The following is a 12,589-nucleotide window of genomic DNA, read 5'->3' as shown; positions in this document are numbered from 1 at the left end:
TGACTCACAAAAACTCTGTTGGACTTGATGAAACGCTATCACAGTATCAAGAACACAGCAAATAAATTGCATTGACCTTTTGTTTAAATGGATTTAGGCAATGTGTAAAAGTATATGCATAGCCTACATTCAATTGTTTTGTCTTTATTGTTTTTCATGAAATTAAGCTCAAGCGGTAAATTTTATTTCAAGTGCTATGCAAAGTAAGTGTGAAAACATATTCTTACTTTATTCATGTTTGTACACAATGGGAGTGCAGTTATAAGCTGATCAGCAGCGACATCCTCTTTGTGAAGATTTGGTGGTGGTGAGTGCATTCATTCATTTGATTTTGTTTTGCTGCATGTTACATGAATGCTGTTTAGCTTTAAGTTCTGAAATTGCAGTGAAAAGCATTATCATTTTAAATGGCAAGTCTATGACATATACTGTATTTCAGCAATTTTTAAAGGATAGAATATAATTGTGCTGTACAGTAGTATTTTTAGTAAATGGAATTAAGATCAGACACCTTCCACAATGTATGTACAATCAGCTCCATCAGCTGTCACACAAACAATGAAGATGAGACTCACCGCTCGCTAATTCATGCCTCACTTAATTGGCTGCTGATTCATTAAGTTAATTGACTTGCTTGGGCGTACAGTATGGACTCAACAGATGCATGTACACCCACCCACTGTCCTGTCCACCAGGCTGAAGGGAACCAGAGTGTTCCTGCTAAAAGGCAAACTCAACCATCCCGTCAGCAGTTGGATGAGCTTAGATTTCTAAAAATACATCTGCCCAGCCATAGTGCCAACAGATGAAATAGTCAGCTAGTCTGGCAACATGCTAATTAGCCCTTTTCGTTAGTGCTATCTCCAGAAATAAAAAAAAACAAAGTTCTAATTAATAACTCCGGCAAGTGTGAAGTAATGCATTTTGAGAAGGACATTCACAATAATCCTGGGGAGTGTTGTAAAGCTAAGAGACCTGGGGAAACAACAACATACTGTACTTTAATGAAAGTGGTAACATGGTTAATATAGAGTGATTAAAATGTGCATGGCACACTTGCATTGAGTGCAAGTGTTGGCTGTTCATTATTGCAGGACATACAGCTTGTCATCAAACAATTCAATTAGGTCCACATGTTGGCAGATGGGACATTATGTTGAAGTTGTACAAGATGTTGGTGAGGTCTAATTTGGAGTATTGTGTGCAGTTCTGGTCACCTACCAATGGGAAAGATATCAATAAGGTCGAAGAAGTACAGAGAACATTTACAAGGATGTTGCCAGGACTTGAGGACCTGAGTTATAGGGAAAGGTTTAATAGGTTAGGACTTTATTCCCTGGATCATTGGAGAATGAAGGGATAATTGATAGTTATATGAAATTATGAGGGTTTTTTCCACTGTGGTTGGGTGAGACTAAAACTAGAAGTCATAGTTTAAGGGTGAAAGTGAAATGTACATGGATGGAGAGGTGTGGAGGACTGTGGTCCAGGAGCAGATCAATAGAACTAGGCAAAATAATAGCTCAACATGTAATAATGAGTCATAGGCCTGTTACTGTGCTGTAGTGCTTTATGTCTCTAAGACTCTGACACATGATTTCCAGAAACAGAAACACTTAGAACCATAGAACATTACAGCACAGAAACAGGCCCTTTGGACCCTCTTGGCTGTGCCGAACCATTTTTCTGCCTAGTCCCACTGACCCGCACCTGGGCCATATCCCTCCAAACCCCTCTCATCTATATATCTGTCCAAGTTTTTCTTAAATGTCAAAAGTGAGCCCGCATTCACCACTTCATCTGGCAGCTTATTCCACACTCCCACCACTCTCAGCCCCTCTAATGTTCCCTTTAAACTTGTCCCCCTTCACCCTTAACCCATGACCTCTGTTTTTTTCTCCCCAGGCCTCAGTGGAAAAAGCCTGCTTGCATTCACTCTATCTATACCCATCATAATTTTATACACCTCTATCAAATCATCCCTCATTCACCTACGCTCCAGGGAATAAAGTCATAACCTATTCAACCTTTCTCTGTAACTCAGTTTCTCAAGTCCCGGCAACATCCTTGTAAACCTTCTCTGCACTCTTTCAACCTTATTAATATCCTTCCTGTAACTAGGTGACCAAAACTGCACACAATACTCCAAATTCAGTCTCACCAATGTCTTATACAACCTCACCATTACATTCCAACTCTTATACTCAATACTTTGATTTATAAAGGCCAATGTACCAAAAGCTTTCTTTACAACCCCATCTACTTGTGAAGCCTCTTTTAGGGAATTATGTATCTGTACTCCCAGATCCCTCTGTTCTACTGCACTTCTCAGTGTCCTACCATTTACCTAGTATGTTCTACCTTGGTTTGACTTTCCGAAGTGTAATACCTCACACTTGTTTGCATTAAACTCCATCTGCCATTTTTCAGCCCATTCCTCCAACTGGTCCAAATTCCTCTGCAAGCTTTGAAAACCTTCCTCACTGTCCACTACACCTCCCATCATTGTATCATCAGCAAATTTGCTGATCCAATTTGCCACATTATCCAGATCATTGATATAGATGACAAATAACAATGGACCCAGCACTGATCCCTGTGGCACACCACTAGTCACAGGCCTCCACTCAGAGTAGCAATCCTCCACTACCACTCCCTGGCTTCTTCTATTGAGCCAATGTCTAATCCAATTTACTACCTCTCCATGTATACCTAGCAACTGAATCTTCCTAACTAATGTCCCAGGCAGGACCTTGTCAAAGGCCTTACTGAAGTCCATGTATACAACAGCCACTGCCTTCCCTTCATCTACTTTCCTGGTAACTTCCTCAAAAAACTCTAACAGATTGGTTAAGCATGACCTACCATGCACAAAGCCATACGGACTTTTTCTAATAAGTCCCTGTCCATCCAAATACTTGTAGATCCTATCTCTTAGTATTCCTTCCAATAGTTTAACTACTACCGATGTCAAACATATCGGCCTATAATTTCCCGACTTAATTTTTGAGCCTTTTTTAAACAATGGAACTACATGAGCTATCCTCCAATCCTCCAGCACCTGACCCATAGATATCGACATTTAAATTGCCGGGGCCCCTGCAATTTCAACACTAGTCTCCTTCAAGGTCCGAGGGAATACCCTGTCAGATCCTGGGGATTTATCTACTCTGATTTGCCTCAAGACAGCAAGCACCTCCTCCTCTTTAATCTGTATAAGTTCCATGATCTCCCTACTTGTTTGCCTTGTTTCCATAGACTCCATTCCAGTTTTCTTAGTAACTACAGATGCAAAAAACTCATTTAATATCTCTCCCATTTCTTTTGGTTCCATACATAGCCGACCACTCTGATCTTCAAGAGGACCAATTTTATCCCTTACTATCCTTTTGCTCTTAACATACCTGTAGAAGCTCTTAGGATTATCCTTCACCCTGACTGCCAAAGCAACCTCATGTCTTCTTTTAACCCTCCTGATTTCTTTCTTTAGTATTTTCTTACTCTTTTTATACTCCTCAAACATCTCATTTCCTCCCTGTTGCCTATACATGTTATACATCTCTCGCTTCTTCTTTATGGGACCAGGCATCATTCCAGCTGAAGGTTTCTCCGTTATCTGAAGGTAGAGCATTCCTATGAAACCGTTTGTAAGCCGAAATGTCATAAAGCAAAGAGCAATTGCCATTAATTTATATGGGAAAAGTTTTTGAGCATTCCCAGACCCAAAAAATAACCTACCAAATCAAACCAAATAATGCATAAAACCTAAAATAACATGAACATATAGTAAAAGCAGGAATGATATAAGTATACAGCCTATATAAAATAAAAATTGTATGTACAGTGTAGTTTCACTTATCAAAATCGGGAAGACAGCGAGCCAAAATCGATATGGAGACAAAAATATCAGCACGTACACACAAGTGCACATACACGCCAATGCATGTACACATATGCGCAGGTACATGCAAGCGTGCACAACTGTCCGCACAAGGCTTCATGGTCATGGTAGTCTTTCTCGGGGTAACACACGTATAAAGTGGGAGTCTTTTTTTCATAAAAGCGAAAATCCTCTTTGGTTAGCGAAAACAGGTATTAATGTAGTCCTTTCGTAACAGCGAGCTGTCATAAAGCGAATGTTCGAAAAACGGGGGCTACCTGTATAGTACTGAAGATTGTTTCTCAAGCATTAGTTGTGCGTCTAGCCAAGATATTCCTGGATGTTAATAACAGTACCCAACAATGAGCAAAATTGACCTGGTCCTAATTATAAAAATGAAGACAAATCCAGTTGGGCAACCAACTATCTATTCAGTCTACTCACAAAATGATGAAGGTAATCATCCTCAGTGCTATCTAGCAACACCTGCTCAATGGTGTCTAGACTGGGTATTGTGAAGGCCATGTGACAACAGACATCAACAAACCCTTGGCTGAAATTTGTAGCAGGTAGATGAATTCCAGATGACAATTGAGGAAGACTGACCTTTGCATCAAAGATGAATGGCCAAGTCTGGCCTCAGGTGACCCTGCTAAAACTGAATTAAATTGTCATAAAGGAAAAGCACTTCAATTCTCCACAACAGAATTTGGTTGTGGTTCTTGAATGTTAATTATCCTTGCTCCAGGCCATCATTATGGGAGTTCTCTTTAAAGGCATTTTCATCTCCAAGTCCCCACCAAAATAAACAACATAAAGTCACCATTGACTAGAAATTCACGTAGAAATGGACCATTCACATAGAAATCATGACTACCTGAGGACAGCATGGTAGCACAGCAATTACCATAACACTATTACAGTCACGGGGACCTGGGATCAATTCCACCACTGTCTATAAGGGGTTTCTACATTCTCCCCATAACTGTATGGGTTTCCTTCAGGTGTTCAGCTTTCCTCCCACATTCAAAGGACATATGGATTAGTAGGTTAATAGGGTGGTGTAAAATCACTGTGCCTGAAGTGCTGTTTACCCTGCTGTATCTCTAAATAGTGTAAAAACATATTTGGACAAATCTCAACCGGAGTATCCTGCAGTAAGTAGCTCACCAGATGACATCTGAATGATTATCCACTATGTTCAAAGAACAAATCAAAATGTTCTCTACTTTACTGGATGAATGCAGACACAGCAACCCTCATGAAGCTTGACACCATACAGGATTAAGCAGCCCACTTGAATTGTAGCCCATCTATAACCCTAAATGTGTAAGGCATACATACACTGCCTGAAGTGTGTACTGTCTGCAAAATAAATACAAAGAGTTACTTACCACCTGAACCTCATACATCAGTGACTTTTATCAAATGGAAGAACAAGGCCTGAATGTGGATTGAATCACCTAGACCTCCAGGTTCCCCTCCACATCGCACACGATCCAGACATGGAGAATGTTGCAATCAATAATGGGCCTAAATCCTGAATTTTCCAGCCCAATAGCAATGTAAGGCAGCCTTCATCAGTAGATCAAGAAGGGTGCTCACCATGGCCTTCTCAAGGGCAATTGGGGATGGGTATAAAATGCTGGCCTTACTGACAAAGTCCAGAGCCTGAACAATGAGTAAAAGAAGAAATTTGCTATCAAGTCAAGAAACAGTAACAGCAGCTCACTGGTTTTATGGTTATAACACAAATGTTAATTTTATTATGAGCTGAGCTTTATGCCTCCATTTTATGTCCTCTAATGCATATTATTGGAACAGATTGAAAAGTATTGATGTTTCTTTGCATCAACAGTCAATTGTAAATTTGATTTTTAATAAAGCGGTTCATTGATTGCAGGCAGTAAGGCCAAATATCATAGCCGATAAAAAAAGTAACATTTCTGCTAAAAGTACAAATTTAGCTATATTGGCAATTAAATTATATAACTATCCAACATACAAAATCAAGAAAACATGATTTGATTTTCCATTAGCTCACAGCAGCACTTAGAGATTTTTTTCCCACTATGTGAAAAAAAAACACTATTATTCTATTATGCAAAAGTCATTGAAATTTTAAGAACTGGCAGCTCTGTTTAGGACTGGCTAATTTAAAGAGCTATTACTGCGAGCCTGGCTAATGATGATAACCTATTCAAGAACAGAATGGACACATGGAATTAATGAGCTTATATTATTCAGTACTGTAAAGCAGACTGATTAATATATTATTAATTGGTTTCAGAGGCTGCTAGCTTCTATTTTTATGCTTTAATTTTCACCCACTCACTTGTGGCAGCCTTCTTTAGGTCTTCATCCTTAAAAGAAACATTCTTATAAAGATTTATCTTCCTTGAATGATTGGAGCTGATGGAGTGCCTACTCTTTTCAAAAATTCGTTTCACCACTCAAACCCCATCATTCTTAACTATTCATCGCACTATTCTATTCACTTCCTCTGTAAAGCAGCCACTAAAACCATAAGACATGGGAGCAGAACTAGGCCATTCAGCCTATTGAGTCTCCTGTGCCATTCCATCATGGCTGGCTTATTATCCCTCTCAGCCTTATTCTCCTCCCTTCTCCCTGTAGCCTTCAAAACCTTACTAATCTAGAGCCTATCAACCTCCACTTTAAATCTACCCAATGCAACAAAGACATAACCAAGGTAGATACAAACTGCCCACAGTAGGACATTGACAGGAACTGGAAGCGCAACCCATTCCCATAATCATTAAGCACATTAGTAAACGAACAAACAGTATGCACGTGACCTAACGTTTCACTGTGGCCTTTAAAAGCTAGTCAAAATTATATTTGTGTAGATGCCTCTACTGCCAAATTAAGTTTTTTTTTAAAAGATAGCCTATGCTTTTAGGTTAGCTTTCACATTTCAAACTATTTTTCTCCCATTCCCCTCAGTTTCAAGGTATCATTTTATGGTCAGGTTAAGGTCGGAAGCACTTTCTTCCCCTTTATCTTTCTGTTTTCTTAACAAGCTGTGTGTTTGGATCAAAGACAAAGGGGATGTTTTTCAGCTGTTACATTGACAGCAGGGAGACTGGCCCACCAGTTGTGCATCCATTGATTTGGGCAGGCTCCACACAATTTTCAAAGCGGATTGCATATCCACATTATTTACATGAGCTGCCATAGGAAGAAGGTTCCCAGTAGGGAACCCACTGAAGAACAGATATCAATTGTAGGGCACCTGTGATATCGATACACCATTAAGGAAATTCCTGGGAGGGTTTTCAAAATGGGATTAGGCCATTCACTAATGCTTTCTTCTTTGAAGTCATCTTTGACTAATTCTGCAATATGTACGCATAAATACTTGCTTTACAAGTACAAACTGGACCATGATAGTATTAACTTTATTTAATTTTGCCTTTTTCACTCTGTAAAATCTTATATCTTTAAAATAGATATTAAATATATTTTTCAGTCTCAGTGGATGTTGTTCTTTCCCCTGAACTTATAAAATATGCAAATCGTCAGGCCTCATGGCAGCTGCAGGATATTAGGGTCTCAGCCTGCATTAATCATAACTGTAATTTGGTACTTAGATCATTCAGCCACTGTTGTTGATATAAATTCCTCACCTAAAATGTGACCTTTTTCAAGTCATCTCACAACAAATATTCAAGTATATGAATATATAGCTTGTGAAAATGCTGGTGATTTGTTTTACAAAATTTAATACTAGTAACTTATAGAACGCAGAACAAAAATGCAAAGCAAATTCTGGAGGATTAGATAGACCTTTATTATTTATAAGCTGCAATTTATTTCAGTCTTTCCTGCAGATGTTTATTTTTCCAATGGCTTTTACTTATGCCAAAGTAACTGAAATGCTAAATTCTTTGCTTCACCTTTTGCTTATGGTTAGTTATATGCTTTGGCATGTAAACCTTCAGCTTGCTTAAAGAAAGGAAGGACTTTGAACATTTCTTTGAATTTCATTTACAAACAGATATGGAAAATAATATTACCCTGCAGATAAAACATGTATTGCCTATTCTTTTCTACATCAAGTTTTCAAGTATGACATAGATCATTAAAAATCTGTATATTGTAAAATTGCTAGTGATTTGTTTTACAATATTTAATACTATTAATTTGAAGGTTTATTTGTTGCAGTGTTGCTAAACTGCTTTATAAACAAGGAGTTTTTAGATATTAGAATCCAAATGCAATAAAAATGCCAAGTATTTGCTAGTGATACAGAAAAGAGTCTAATGCACGGACTGTTATTAATGTACAAATAACATACCATTCTGCAGTAAGGAAAAGATGTGCTGTGCATTGCAAATCAGCACAAATTGCTGGAGAATTTGCTCTGCTCAGCATTATCCTCATTAAAGGAATCTCACCACTGACTCCCTGTGGGTTTGAAAAACTTAGTACATTAAAGCTGAAAATATCCTGCAGAAAGTTAGAATTGTACCTAATAAGATAAGGACCAATTTATTCATGATGGTAGAGCCCAGAAAACAGACATTGCCCATAGTGTGGTAAATTCTTGTTGGACTTCATGTTAACACAAAGTCAGTTGCCCCTGCAAACAATTGTGAAGCTGGTGAAAAGGTGTTTACAACAGCATTAAGGTAGTTAACATTGAGATACATGGTCTGATACAGGATTTGTAGTCCTGATGGACTCCACTGAATGGAGCAGTTATGGTGATACTTCTGCTGTGCACCAATGTTAAAAGGCCTTCACCCCCTAAAGGCATACTTTCCATGGCAGCAATAAGCACAATTTAACAACAAAGAAACCACATGGAAGAGGGCGTCAAAGAGTCACAGATTCATAGAGCACTCCAGAGCAGAAACAGCAGGTGCATTGGTTCATAGCAGATTTGGGGATTCGGTAAGTGGGACAGAAGACACTGAGTGTTTACTTACAAACAAAAGTAAAACACTCAACAAAATATCTTTATGTATATCATTTTAAATTATCACTGCACTCTTTCGATCTTGTTGATCTGTCCTGTATGTAGGTGACCAGAACTGCACACAATGCTCCAAATTAGACTTCACTATGACTTCTACAACTTCGTACCACTCCTGTACTCAGTGTCCTGATTTATGAAGGCTAATATGTGAAATGCTGATTTTACAGCACCATCTACCTGTGATGACACCTTCAAGGAATTATGGATCTTGTCATGCACCATTCAGCTAGGTCTTCTAACATATAGAAACAAATTACAACAAATTCACAGTGGATTACATTATTAATGCATTTATTATTCTACTTACAAGGTGAAGCTACCTCAAAACAACATGCTGGAGAGAAGTTTTTGATCTCATGTTTCAACCGAAGTACTTTTATACTTTCTTTAAACAACAGAACAGTAATTAGGCTGCTCCATTACATTCCTCCATTGTCTTTATGTTATCTCATTCTCACGTTTGCTCTTCAGAAGCTTTTTCCCTTTTCCTAGTCCAGATCAACAGGCACCTTTTTTCAAACTACTCTCCTTAGTTCTGCCATATTACACAAAATAGCTACTATCATTATACCAATGATTATACCATAAGAATGATAGTCACCTACCATCCTCTTCCTGGAGTGTTATAATTGTGAGGCTGATCTCCCACTTTCTTGATCTTTTTGGTGGCCTCTCAGATATGATTTGCAAAGTGAGTTATGTCTTCAGATTTATCTGGCATGTAAATGCAATATTCTTGTCTGATCAGGACACACGTGCCTCCTTTCTTGGATAAACTAAGATCCAAAGCCACTCAGTTTTTCAATGCTACTGTACAGAGCACCACCAATCTAGATATTGCTTATTGGGTTTGATCAAGAGCATATGCAGTTTCATTTGCTAACTTTTCCAATGCTGATGCCATGTTAATCAGTTCCGGTGCTGATTTACCAGTTATATAGACAAGTGCTACCTTCCCCAGGGTCAGCACTAAGTCCTGTTACCCTGGACTTCGTAAGTCATTCGTAAGAAAGTGTTCGTAGCAATTATATCTGACAGTGTAAAGACGAGGGCTTATCCAATTACTGTCATTAGGACTCTCAGTAAATTTATATTTTTTTCATGCCTTTAGGCACCTCCTTACAGTGAGAAGCATCAATCCATGATGGCTTTTCCCTTACTTTAATGGCTATATTAGTAACCAGAAATACCCAAAATAGTCCTTCAAATTGAGGTTCCAAACAAACCTTTCGTTCTTTTAAATGTCTGCACCACCACATAATCTCCAGGCTCGATGTTGTTGGACTTAGCATCTGCTAATGGTTGCTGGGCTTCCTTTACCTGTTGACATCTGGTAATGCTCTCTTTTTAGGGGAAACAATAGTTCAGAATACTACTCATTCAGGGTATGTACATCCATCTGTTTAACTCCCAGTGGCACGAAGGCCAATGGCTTATGCAAGGGCCGTCCCATTATGATTTCATGTCGGGACATATAAATGGTACTATTAGCAGTGGGTCGAATAGTCCTGAACCTGATTCCACTTTAGACTTGTTACTGCACACAATTTATTAAATTTATCCTTAGACTTTTCCATTTGTCCTTTCCACTAGGTCCACTGACTGAGAGTTGAAATGTTAATCCACCTGTAAGGTTTTGCATACTTCTTTAATTATGAATGTTAGCGGTGAAATGGGACCCGTTGTCGCTAGATAGTTTTCCAGGGGAATCCCAGATCGCAGGATTATTTCCTTTAACAAACATTTCACTACTGTAACTGCATCATTTTTTCTACAAAGAACTGCTTCAACACATCCTGAGAACACATCAATAATGACTAATACACACTTATACCCTTTACACTAAGAAAATCCAATAAAGTCTATCCATAAGTGTGCAAAAAAGGCCATCTGATGGCAGGGTATGAACCCCTGTTACTTATACCGGTTTTCCTGGATTTTGTAAGAATCATCTCAGATCTCATATCTTGTCTACAGATTTGTTCTACAACTTGAGGTACTCCAGGGGCATACCAAGTTTACTTGATCAATCATTCCCTTCTTGTGTGCATGTGTGACATTATGAACATATCGGGCAATCCATGGGACCAGTTTACCTGGGGCCACTATGAGTTTATCGGGCTGAATCCACATACCATCAGGTTGCTTACAACTTGGCTTTTCCCTTATTGTCACATAAAACCAAACCTTCAACAAATTTAATTTAATCAGCATTAAGAATAGGAGTATCAGTAAGGTCTTCACGAGGTTTTATTACTTCTTGTGTAATGGTTTCACGGTAGTGTGGATTGCTGTCTTCCTCCGTGGGGAGAAAAGTGCCCATAAGGGTGGCACAGTGAATAATTCTAACATTCTGGTTTACTAATGACTCAATTTCATACATAGCGGGGGTAAAGTGTTACGTGGCACAGCGAATCAGCAAGAGGCAGCCAGCTCTGGAAGACAAGGCGAAACCCCCCCCGGCTATTGGGGTCTGAGCATTGAAATGAACAATCGCCCTTTGTCTTTCCCTGTGATTCTGAGTCAAAACCAAGTGAGCAAACCATTCATGGTGCACAGAAAGTGAAGTTTCTTACAATAATCTGAGAGGTCCAAAGCTGAGGCGGATACCATTGCTTCTTTTATATGTTCAAATTCTTCTTCATTTTCCGGGGTATGACAGATCTAGTTGACTGGGAAAAGATATTTTTCTGAAGGGGTCTAACAATAGCAGTATAATCTAAAATCTACTGTCTACAAAACCCAGTCATCTCCAGGAAATGCTTCATTTCCCTATGAGTCAATGGTTGCACAGCTTTAACTATTACTTCAATCCCAATCTTAATCGATGACCTTGAATCCTGCAATAGGGTATGTCCCAGATAAGTAACTTCTGGTTGTACAAACTGCAGTTTCTGCTCTGATACTTTTGACCTTTCTTAGCTAGTTTATGTAAAAGGTAGAAGGAGTCCTGCTCACAGGCTTCCTTGCTTGTGGAGGTCAACAGGAGGTCACCAATGTACTGCATTAGAGTAGTGACCCCAGGGAAACTTCCATTTTCCATTTACATGATAAAACATTGATTGCATCAAAACTATTATCCAAGGAATCTCAAATTCAAAATCAGTATGTCAGATTTCTCAGGCAACATCTTTTATGTTATTAGTAAAGCAACTTTTAGAATTGCTCTCAAAATATTCAAATCTTTCCAGTATTGTTAATGTTAAATTCCCAATGTTATTATCTTCCAATGAGCAATTTCCCTTAAATGCCCATTTCCTCTATGCTCTCTTTACAACACCATCTTCCTGTGATGACACTTCAAGGAATTATTGATCTAAATTCCCAGATCCCTTTGTTCTCTGCACACCTTAGTGCTTGGCCATACATTGTGCAAGTCTCTACCTGTTTGGTCCTCCTAAAGTGTAACTCCTCACACTTATCTGTATCAAGTTCCATCTGCCATTTTTTCTCAGTTAGTCCAATCACTTTGAAAGCTTTGGTGACCTTCATCACTGTCCACCATGCCTCCAATCTTGGTGCCAACTGCAAACTGATTGATCCTGTTTTTTACATTATCTTCTAAATCATTAATAGAGATGATAAACAACAACAAGCTGCACCAATCCCTGGAGCACCCCACTAGGAACAAGCCTCTAGACTGGGGAACAGCCAACAATTACTACTCTCTGGTTTCTCCCACTAAGCCCCTATTGAATACCATT

The sequence above is a fragment of the Hemitrygon akajei genome, chromosome 13, assembly GCF_048418815.1.
Source record: "Hemitrygon akajei chromosome 13, sHemAka1.3, whole genome shotgun sequence".
Taxonomy (NCBI): domain Eukaryota; kingdom Metazoa; phylum Chordata; class Chondrichthyes; order Myliobatiformes; family Dasyatidae; genus Hemitrygon; species Hemitrygon akajei.
The sequence above is the reverse complement of the archived record's forward strand: the minus strand, read 5'-3'. Positions refer to the sequence as shown.